The 12587-nt window shown below is 35.4% G+C and overlaps 1 non-coding gene across 1 annotated transcript; it reads left to right on the forward strand.

Moving 5' to 3' along the window:
- The first annotated feature begins 2451 nt into the window (after window positions 1–2451).
- On the forward strand, window positions 2452–2583 carry LOC132522502 (small nucleolar RNA SNORA42/SNORA80 family). The gene has a single exon (XR_009541244.1). It is a non-coding gene; the product is annotated as a small nucleolar RNA SNORA42/SNORA80 family (small nucleolar RNA).
- The last annotated feature ends 10004 nt before the right edge of the window (window positions 2584–12587 follow it).

Consider the following 12587-nt stretch of genomic DNA (forward strand, 5'->3'; position numbering starts at 1 on the left):
GGTGGCGCAGTGGTTGAGAGTCCACCTGCCGATGCAGGGAACACGGGTTCGTGCCCCGGTCCGTGAAGATCCCACATGCCACGGAGCGGCTGGGCCCGTGAGCCATGGCTGCTGAGCCTGCGCGTCCGGAGCCTGTGCTCCCCAACGGGAGAGGCCACAACAGTGAGAGGCTCGCATACCGCAAAAAACAAAACAAAACAAAAACAAACAAAAAAAACACAACTAATTCCCAAATCTCGCATTGTATCTTGCTGAGTCTTCATACACCACACATTACTGAAAATAATTGAAAAATAGCAAGGAACTAATGAAAAATCCAAACTCTAATTTGGCCAGCCACTGGAAGCTGTCTGTGTATCTCACTTTTTAAATCGAAATTCCTTATTTTAAAATAATTAAATATCAATTTACTCTCTTTAAGTTTTTCAAACTACTTTAGCTAAAGCCAATGGTTCAATTGTTTGCTTCAAAAAGAAATATGAGTATGTATATTCTTGTAAATTATAAAATTCAATTTTTATCATCTTCTATTCTTTCATTAATCTTTTTTTATCAAATGATGAGTTTAAGTAGATAAAATATCACCATTAAAAATATATTTACCCAGATATACACATACATACACGTGCACACACACCCACTACAGATCAACCCAAGAACAGCCCTCATGTTGATTTTCAGCTTAAGTCCACTCTTAGGTTTGTACTTGAAGCAACTGATTAACATAAGGTGAAATATATTGCAATTAAACTTTGAAATAATTTTAGGAAAGTGATGGCATCAAAAGAAAAGGGTAAAACCAAGATTTGCATATCATACCATTTTACCTTCTTCTTTTCTATATTCTTATGTAAAAAATGCTTTTTTTTCTCCTGACATTTCTTTTTAAACACCTTTTTATTATCCTTTTCAGTGGGTAAACTGATTTACTGTCTTGCTGCCTAAGCACTACTACTGGTGAACAGACCTTATCTCTGGCCTAATATTGAATTTTTTGTTGTTGTTTTTGCTTTTTTTTTTTTTACTTCATTTTGATTTTGGACACCTGGATCTCCTTGTATCTATTAATGGGAAATTTGAGTGACTGGAAAATATCTAATACAGTATTTAGTACTTGTGTATCTTTAGAACACTTCCAAAGATATAGTGAAAAAAAGTGAAATTTTTTTTGAAGGAAGGCTTATTTTTTTTTTCCTATTCAATACAGAGCAAAGGGAGATTTGACCAATATTTAGCTCATCTGATACCATCGTCTCACCTGATTTCATTATGTCATGTATTTCCAGTTGCACACATTAATCTGCAGCATCCTGCGATTTCCCAAAGTAGAAGTCATATTATGAAATTAAAAGGCTTTTATCAAGGTATTATGTCTGTTTACCAATGAACATGTGAAATAAAATCATTGCTTTCTAAGTGAGGTCAAACCTCACGATGGCAGGCAAATCACCCTGCCAAATCAGCACCACATCACACAAATTTCTCAGACTATGCCACAGTGCAGAGATGGCATAGGGTCTGATCTGCTTTGGTAATGGATTAACCTCATCCATGAGTGTATTTATACTACACACCAGTCTGAGAGATTGTGTATTATAAATGATAAAAAAATGAATTGAGTTAAGAAAATTGTTATGATTTCCAAGGGTCCTTCAATGCCTGCATTATATGATTCTAAGACTCTTACCTAGAAAACATTTGATTTAATTGACCAAATATGTTTGTCTATTCAACTTAACAGATACTGCAGATGTGAATCCTGGACTGGAGAATTGATAAAGTTAATTGTGTGAATGTTTTCTTTCCAGGCAGACAATCAAGAGAGTTAATCATTAAAAGCTTTTTGAAAATGGAGGTTATTGGATAATATAGTCTAATTATTCTACCTAAATCACAGTATTCTTGAATATTAGCCTTTTTTTCCACTTACCCTCTCATATTATTTTATTAGCCCAAACCTGATGTGGATAGACTCCTTCTAGCATTTTCAATCATGAAAAGTTTTAAAAGGAACATCAATTGTATATAAATAAAACTCCATATACATCCAATATTTAAGGGTAAAACAACATTAATAATATCTATTTTATATCTAATACCTCTCATTAGTTTTGCCTGAGGTTTTCCATGTCTTTTAAAATACCTTTTAATTCTTAAATTCCGCTCTCATCTTCCTTCTTCCAAGCAATTTATTTGTAGAAGAAACCAGGTAATTTATCCTATATAGTTTCATACACTCTGGAGATACTAATTTTTACTAAGAATTCAACCAAAATGCTATTAATACAATGCTAACCATTTAGCATCATATTTCACGTGTTATTTTTCCAAGGTTCTTCTACAGGATCTGATTTGATCCATTTGGTCCTTCCATTACAAGTAAAATCCTTAATGAGAATGGCACCTCTAGGGAACCGTAATGAGATACGAGGTTAAAGAAGCCATGTCAATGCATGGGTTTGGATTTATGGCAAGCCCGTTCCCCTGGGCCTCTCATAGTGTCCCATGTCAGAGCAAACTGGCCCCGAACCATTGCCTGGCCTCTGTCTGTAGGCCACAGGCACTGAAGTGGTTTGCACAGTGGAAAAGAAAAGAGGAAAAAAAAAAAAAAGAAGCCACCAGGTCAGACTGGTCATATGTTTACCCTTAGTTGTTTGAGGTCGGCTGCTAAAAGCTGAGTTGCCATCAAGGTGAGATCCCAGGGATGCTTATCAAACTTCAGTGGCAACAAGCAAGGCAAAATTATTTTAAAGGAATACTGAATTTTAAAATTATGGAAGAAGCAAAGACAACAGGATGCAAATCAAGGGAAGATTTGAGCAAACAATTTAATAGAGGCATAGCCATAGCCAGTACAAGTATGTGGAAACAATGTTAAGGAATATTTCTTCTAAGGCCAAGTTTGAAGTTTTATATAAATCTTAACAGACTGGACACATACTAGGTTACATTGGAAATCCAAATATTAATTTCCTAATTTTATGGAGAAAGTATTAAGCTCAGATTGATTTCTTATTTGAATAATTCTTTAATTTCAGCATACTGCTTTCAAATGATCTTAGTGTTTTTAATTCTAACATTCTATGTTGCCTAGACCAAGAAAAATATTAGTTTCAAAAACATATTTAGCATTCCCCAAAAAAACAATTTGATACCTACATAATCAACCAAAAGGATTTTTTTTTAATTCTAAGTTCATTAATCAACCAAGTTTGGAATCCACTGCTTAGATCAGACCAAACCTCACAGTTCTACCTCTTTTTATTTTATTGTTTGTTTGTTGACATATTTAAATGATAGAGACCAGAAGTAACAAGATATACAGAAAATTTTTCTTATTTCGGAGTCAACCTTGTTTTTCAAACTTGGGCAACTTAGCTTCTAAGAGCCTCCCTTTCCTCTCCTTTAAAATAGAAATTAAAATACACACCTTAACCATGAGTATTAAATCAAATAATTTAAGAGACTGGATGGTAGTAAGTACTCAATAAATGCTAGCACTTAATCTTCTTTTAATCAATGATGCATTGCTTAAAAAAACAGGTGCACTAATGGCTATATTTAATACAGGCATAATTTTGCCATTAATTATTTGTAAAAATAAAAGAAGCAATGAGTAGGTTTATTTTAATTCATTTTTAAACATATAGGTCTTGCTGTTGAGTTTATTAATTCATGCGTTTATGTTCAGGGTAAATTAGGGTCCTCTAGAGAATCAAGGGATATTTTTTCTTCAATAACAAATCATTTCTAAAAGGGAAACTTAAAAAGCATCTGCAAGCTTTGAAGATTATAACATTTGCTGGTGTAAACATGGGATAATACATGTAATATATATTACTAGTGGCCTGTTGGTCAAAGAAGTCAGAAATGCTCCCAGAGGTAAAATAACTGTGAGAGGCGCATTTAACAACAAATAAGGTAGGAAAGACTTTTCCATGACCTTGTTCTTGTCTCTTCCAGTCTCAACTAGTACATTAATCACTCAGACAACGAGACACACTAAACAGCTGGCCTGAACATCCTGTGACGTCCTGGAGTTTTCATAATTGGTGTTGGCTAGTAGTGCTAGCCTAGGAATACTCAGGATGGCTACACTGAACGTGGAGATGCAAAAGATTTCTTCATTTGTCTGCTCCTCCGGGGAATCATTTGTTTGGAACCTGGAACCAACTGAGATTTTCTGTTATCCAAGCAGCCTTTAGGTTATCCAACCACACTCAGCATGGGCTTGGCTTGCCAAGGAAAACCTCCCTGCTTCAAATTCTAAGATTTTCCTTTATACTTAAATTGCACATCTGGTAGCAGATTGCAAGCTTTTCAACCCCCACACAATTTCTACTTTTTCTGGGAAAGGGGATTACTAACCACGTAATTCAAACTAATATTATCTCTTTTTACAGAATTAATGAGAAGCTGTAATTACCAACACTGTTTACCTGCTACTCTGGGAGTATATTTCCAAGGCACATGAATTAGCCATCGTCAGCTTTATAATTAGCGTGTGACAACTTTAATTCCAAAGGCATGTTTAATCAACAGCAACAGATGGAAATGCGCCTAGTGGTAAGTCATCCCCTTAACAGCTCCTGATAGCGAGTTTGTTCCACTGGCTCTGAATTATAAGCTATTTAGCATAGTAAGTGCTAAATTACTGGTAATATTCTCCATCTTTTTTGGGCCATCAGAGTTACAATACATGAAAGTAATTATAATCACTGACATGTATGAGTACTCACTACATACTAAACACTATTATTGTTTTAACTTAATGAAGACTCCAAATAACCTCTTATATTAGGTAATTTGAATATGCCCATTTTACAGGTGAGGGAATTGAGCCTAAGAAAATCAAAGTGACTTGCCAAGAGTTCCACAGCTCTTAGCAGTAGGGTCAAATTTGGATTCACTATGATCGTGCTGTAATAAAATACCTTTGTTATTCTCAATCGTATGGGGCTGTTTAGTGGTTTGGATTCTGCTAAAAAATTTGTGTTATTTTGTGGACCTTATGATTACAGGATCCAGTTTTTCTAACTTTTCTCCTCACAAGGAGCAGTCATATACATAGAGGACAGCAGCTGTCTGCTTGGTCCTTTTATTAATTCTACAAACATGTATTAACTCAGAGTTAGTCACTGTGCAAAGTTTGGACTCACCATTATCTATCTTGAATAGCAGCTGCAGAAACTTTTGGGGAACCCTCTCAGAGATGTTCTTTCTACCTCCCAGAGATTCACTGAAAGCTACCTTCACCAAGCCTACCATATATACAGCACCTTGTGACTTTACCTCCAGCGCCCATAAGCCAGCCCCTTCTAGGGTTTCACCACTGCAGGAAAAAGATGATCCAGCAGGCTCGGATCTCCATTTCTAATGTTCCCAGACTTAAGATATCAAATCAGATGCAGGGAAGGGATGCCAAAGTTTAGGAGTTTGGAGCACTTTGACCTCTCCCTATCAAAACACAATTTCTCCTTCCCCACTCTACCTCAGGGGACAGTATAGACTAAACATATCTAGACCTGGTACCAGTGATTTTTAAACCTATCCTAAACATTGAGATTATTTGAGGAATTTAAACAAAAGCCTCAGCAAGTGCGCCCAAATCCATATCAAAATCTCTGGAGGTGTGGCCTGCACGTTTCTCCCTGTGAAAACCTCCTCATGTAAATGTCATGTCTAGCTGGGGTTGGGATGTATAGCTTTAGACATTCAAGCACAGAGGGTTCTTTAATGTTTTTCTGAAGAAAAAAGTTGTTGTGTGTTTATATTAAATCCCAAAAGTCATGGGTAAATTGCCTGTAACGGTCATTTCTTAGGCACAGAAAGTGGAATCTGAAAAGGTTCTGGCCCCTACAATGATTCTGAGGGGGTTTGTCCCCTCTAATTTAGAATGTGTTGTTGTTAGAGAAATGACGACTGCCATGTGATCACACAAATACCACTTTCATTTCTTTGCAATTAACCCTGGGATGACTTTTATTCATTTTGGAAATGTAGAAATATCTAACTGCCAAACATGGTTTAATAGCCTTAGAATTAAAAAAGAATACATTACATTTTTTTCCTTTTTTGGTCCTCAACGATCATTGGCTTTTTGCCCCTTCGCTCGGTTAATGAATAGTAACTCTAAGATGTTCAGATCCAGTGCCTGATCTTTCCACCCTTGGTGAAATTCTTTAAAACATAGGCACATGTGCCCACATACACACACACACACACACACACACACACACACACACACACACACACATCATATCATGTTAGTAATAAAGGGCCTTTAGAGATCTTTGATTTACAAATGGGGAAACATGCATTACCTTTCACATAGCTTGATTCGTTTGCAGCCACATATGTAATGTGAATTTTACAGTTTAGACTTAATTGAACTGATTCACTGACAGTCAGGTATATGTTAGTAATACAACCCAAATGTAATTTTTAATGTACCAGGCCATCTCCCTGAATATGAATAATGAAACTATCCTTTACATTACTAGGTGGCCTATGGACAAAATTAGACTATTAGCTAAGATTATAAAATAATTAATTCATCTAAAAAAAGTAAAATGTATCATGAAATCACTATTTTGTGCTGCGCACTCAATAATTAAGTAAAAACAATAAAACATACCAACTAATTCGACTTGGTCATGTGGGATAATGCACAGGTATGCATTTCCTTGCCACAAGACACTGAAACTTTTTATAAACCTAAAGGGGGAAATAACCACTTAAATATAACAATGATACAAATAATATTATTTCTACAGTGTGTCGTCAGTTTTTTATAAAGGATGAAAGGATGCCTTGAAGTAGATCCTTTGACATTGTCCCCTTCTCTCCAAGGCCACCTTTATGTGTGTATGTGCATAGGGTCCTGCATACAGAAGTGTCCATTCTTCGTTCAATACTCTTCTGTCACCATCTTGAATTCTTAATATAAATAAGGACTTTGTATTGTTATTTTGCATAGTCCATACAAATTATGTAGCTATCCCCCTTCACCCCTGCTCTTTACTCTTGAAACTAACAAGTTTATGCCCTGATGTCTCTGATATTTCTCGGCTTAAGCTCAAAGCTTGATGGCGGAAATTGACCCTTGACTCTCTCAGGCAAGATCGACACTTATTTCCTCTCGCTCTGTGCTCCTGACCGCTCCTGATGTTCTCAACACCTCATCAACCTCAGGAAACCTGAGGACACAATCCAGCGGCAGGACTCTAACCTATGATGCCTGCTGGGTTTGCTCACACTCCCCTTATCACCCACTCAAGCAACTGATAAGAATCAAGCCATTAATTAAAAATTGGAAATGATTCCTTACAAAATGCAGTACACAAAGGGATATATACATATTTTCCATGCTTTTCTTTTATAACGTTGCATCTCACATTTAATCTTTACAGTTAGTATTCTTGTTCCTCTGACAACACACTAAGAAGCCATCTCAGAGTTACCCATTCTTCTCGCTTTAATCTTGGTTCTATTAGCTTCAGTGTCAGAAAATGATATGTTCTTCTTTTTCCTCAAATTCTGGTCGGATACTCCATTTCCAATCTTAATACATACAGATGGCACACAAATGCAGAGTCATTCTAATGGTGAAAATGCTTTTTCTTTCCATGAAAAGAGGCATAGGCATATTTTCTCTTGTTAAAAAAGTAATTTTTTAAAAGGCAACCAGCTCGTTGGATTGGGGTGATTGAAGTATTTCGCCCTAACAAAATGACTTAATCAACACACACACACACACAAACACACACACACACACACACACTCCCCAACTGGGAAATTAATGGAGCCTATATTCAAGATGTTTAGTATTTTCAGACATGCTGGCAAATTGAATTATCAAGGACAGAGCTGCAAACAAGAAAATCATCTCACAACCATTTTATTAATGTAAAGGAACACTTCAATATGTGAAGAGTCCTAGATTCAGAAACAGTCTGTGAATATTTTCTCAAGGATATCATTTGAATCCCATGAAAATATGTGTAAGAAATAAGAGCAAATGGGAGAGGATACAGGGGTTCTGTGAATATTATCCAGGCTGCAGTTAGGTTTCTATGTCATTGATCCTACACTCAAAATAAAATTCACTCTCCCCAAAATGATTGGCATTTATTTTTTCTTGGATTACACACACTCTTATTTTTTCCTCGGACTATATACAGTCTTATTTTTTCCTCATCAAGCTGTTAATATCATAAGATATTATTTAAAACATCCTTTCTTTTTTTATTAAACTTTTGAAAAGCTAATCTGCAGGCAAATAATTGTGTGTGTCTGCGATTGTAAAATTGTTATCTGCAGAGTCAGTTTCTGTGATCTAAAACTCTGGAATTCTATTCATTTGTGTGTGTGTGTGTGTGTGTGTGTGTAATTCCTAAGTGCTCATCTATGCTAACACTCTGCTATATTATGAAAGTATTTATTGCTAAGATGGTCTTATTACATGATTCAAACAAGTCAAAGTCAATTTAAAGACAGCTCTTGAGCACTTCACATTGGTGTGGTCAGGAACATAAGATAGTTCTCTAGGAAAAGACACTCACTTAGCCCCATGTTATAGTCATTGCCTATGTCTCTCAAGTTCAGAGTTGCTGGCCAGACTCTGATTATAGGGTCAGCAAATGACGACTCCAAGTACTGTTTGAATGACAAGCTTTGGCTAAATATGATATGTGGGCACACGATCAAAGATGTGGCCAATGCCGTTAACTTGCTTAACTGCCATTTAGCAAATTCATCAAAAGCCACGTGTGAATACCGAGACTTCAGAAGTGGGATAGTTTAATAAGCCATGTAAGGTGAAGTGTGGAAGAGAGGACCAGAAATAACAGTAACAAATATTTATTTTTTTACAGACCTTATGTTGAAAGGTAAATATGTGTTTGTTTATATTTTAAGACCTCTGAGAACAAGGTCAACTTAAGTGTGCGACTGACATTTCCTCTAAATGAACGTGAGAAAGCAAAACAATAGCTATTAACCAAGAATAAAATAGAATCACCAGGTGCAACTCACTTAGCAAGTACTCTATCAGTCTACCTTTATTTTATAAAAATGTCATCTGACCAATAATACCATTTTTGCCCACTCAGGATTATTTTCATTCATGGAAATAAATAGGGTTACTATTAATATTAAGACTAAGCAACTTTCTAATGTCATTATCTGTGACGTTATTACACCCTCTTTTTTTTTTTTTTTTTTTTTTTTTTAGCGGTACGCGGCCCTCTCACTGCTGTGGCCTCTCCCGCTGCGGAGCACAGGCTCCGGACGCGCAGGCTCAGCGGCCATGGCTCACGGGCCCAGCTGCTCCGCGGCACGTGGGATCTTCCCGGACCGGGGCACGAACCCGTGTTCCCTGCATCGGCAGGCGGACTCTCAACCGCTGCGCCACCAGGGAATTCCTACACCCTCTTTTTAAGAATAACACCACCATTACCAGCAGTCCACTAATAAAGCATAACTTTTGGTAGCCTGAAGACTCAGGAATTTCAAAAAGTAATTCATTAAAATTAAATTTCCCAGAGAAAAGGGTTGTAATTCTGCTACCTTACTTAGTATGACATATTCTTTATGTTATCCTCAGTGGTAGCACATTGTCATTCCCGGGAGAGAATTTGCATTGGAGGGTTAGTTTGAATTTGCATAAAAGTGTGATGAATCTGAAAATGATCAAGCAATGAAATTCCATTCTCATCTTTAAAATATATACACTTACATAGCATGTACTGTGCATTGATTATTTTCATTTAAGTTACTAACTTCTGTAAGTTTGAAACATACACACACACACACACACACACACACACACGGTATCAGAATGCATTAGGCAGGCTCTTCATATTCTGTATGCTCATCTGCTACATTCATTCACAAAAAAGATGGGAAGAATTACCCTGGAGTAATTTCTGGGCTCATTTGTTTACTATACACTTGCTCGATTTTATTGTTATCCTTGTAACATGTAATAAAATAAGCCAACATGTGTCACACAATGTTAGTGAATAATTATAAGGCAGCATGACAACTCTACAATTTCTTGGGAATAAAGAATAAAAACAATGAAAACAGCAGGAAAACAGAGCAGAAAGGAATTTGAAAATATTCTCTTTCTAATAAAATATGAGACCTTCACAATTTTATACACATTTAAATTTATATATTTTTTTCCTATCAGTTCTGGGAACTGTTGGATATTCAGAGTTGAATATACTTGATGAACTTACAATCAATTAAATAGTATTAAAATTTTTAAATTGGCTAAAAAGTTGGCATTATAAGTCCAGTGTATTTTTTAAAAGTAATTTTATTAGTGTATAGTTGCTTTACAATGTTGTGTTAGTTTCTAAGTACAGTGTAAACCACCAGGCTTATGAGGACTTTGGAATAGGGTCAGGGAAAACTCTTTGGATGGAGGTGATATTTTATTTTCTCCTGCAGGGCAAGTGAGATAGAATAGCTTAACGATACACGGATGTCAGTAAATCACAATGCAATTATTTAATATTGGGCTTCTCAGCTAGACTCTAAGATCTCTGAGCTCAAGACAGGAAGAATATCACTTCTACCCCCTCCTATTTTCTTAATGCCTGGCAAAGAGTAGATGTTTAATAGTATCTTTTGAACAGATAAATGAAATGCAACAGCTGCATTTTTAATATAAGAAAGGGAGACATTCAGTAAAGGATTATTCTGGGAATATAAAATTTGACCAAAGTCCTGTTATTTGTGGAATAGAAAGTTTAGAGCCTTCGGTTTCTGGAGATTAAATTAAGTATAAGGCTAAGATGGGGGGTTGGTGCTACCATTAGTATAAACAGGGAGTCAGGAGAAAAGTTTGTCTTGAGCTCATAGGAGAAAAACTTAAATTAAGGACATTCGTATTTAGAGCTGCAGAATATTTTATACAGCAAACCGTCAGGTCAGTATTTCAAAATTCAGCACTGGATGCCTGAAGAGAGATCTAAGCCTTAACATACAGATTTTTGGAACTCCACTTACATACACACGTGATAGATAGATGAAGAGCCGGATAGATAGGGCTAGAGATGTAGATATTGTACATTCAGATTTGAGGTTGGTATAGGTGTAAGTATAGATTTATATATATTTAGGTATATATGTACACTTTAAATATTTAAACATTTTAAAATTATGGTAAGAGGTAATAATTAGAACTGATAGAATGAATAAAATTTCTAAATAATAGAAATTGTTTAGAATACAATTTATCCTAAATTAGAATTAATTAATATTAGAATAACATTTATAATTAATTATGCATTAAATTTAATACTGAATATTTTAAAATGTATAAATCAAAATTTTATAAAGAACACATAAATATGTTATAATCTTATAGAATTAAGCACATTTTGGCTCTTTTTGAAGTAATTTTATTTTCTTTTTTGCTCAAGTCTAGACCAAAAATTTAATATGAAGGAGAAAAGCAGGAACTCATTTTCTACTAACAGTAAGCATTGATATTTTAAATCACTTTGATTTATTGACTCAGCTTCATTCAAATTGTTTTGGGCCTGTCATATTGGCAAAATATGTGATGTTTTAATTTCTTTTTTTCTCTTGACTTAGGAAGTATCCTTATCAAATGATCTTTTGCCTAAGGACAACTCCAGCAAGTTAGTTTTTATTATTGTTTTCCATAATAAATTATACTATAAAATGTCACCTCAGGACATAAAAGAGGACTTTAAAAAATAGTAAACATGCTCCTCTTCTGGATTAGAATATTTACTATCTAAAGTTGTTATGTCCACATCAATTAACCTGTGAATGAAATTCAACTGAAACCAAATTTCCGAAAGTGTTTTCCTATTGTTGTAAGTAGTCAAAATAGTCCTAAAGGTTGGTAGAATAAAAATATTAACACCCCAAGTTGAAATATAAAGGAGATAGGGTCTTGCCCTGTCTTGCATAGAACATGTACCCACTAAATTGTTGTTGAATGAATAAATGAATTAATTAATGAAAAGGAAAGCTGGGAGAGTTGCAAGAGGATTGATAAGACTCTTTTGATACAGAGTGTGAAGGGAAGGCCTAAAAATCATAGTGGAGCTGACACTGAGAAAAACCTGGCAATACAGCTCCTACACCAAACACGAGGTATCATTAGATAAATGTAAAGCTGGTGGACCTGGGAGGGCAACCATAGCAACATTAAATCTCAAACCCAACCCAATTCCTAAATAACTTAAACTGGGCCCCCATAATAAAGGCAAAGCAGATAGAAAGGCACGCCACCTATTATCAGGTATAAAATCTATTTACCTTAGTCACTGCTGTCCCACACAAGAGGTCTTGATTTAAAGAACAAAGATTATAAGGCACATGGAAAGACAAAGCAAAAAACAAAACAAACTGAAAAAACCAATAACATCCTTCCAAGAGACAAAGTAATCAACTAAACAAAACCCACATATTACACAAATGCTAAGACTATCTGAAAAGAAATTTAAAATTAAAGATTTAAGGACATTTAAGGATGCAAATGGAAAGGTACATGAGAAAAGATCTGATGGGAATTTTCAGCAGAGATAGCAAAACTA

This window comes from Lagenorhynchus albirostris, chromosome 6 (genome assembly GCF_949774975.1).
Source record: "Lagenorhynchus albirostris chromosome 6, mLagAlb1.1, whole genome shotgun sequence".
Taxonomy (NCBI): Eukaryota; Metazoa; Chordata; class Mammalia; order Artiodactyla; family Delphinidae; genus Lagenorhynchus; species Lagenorhynchus albirostris.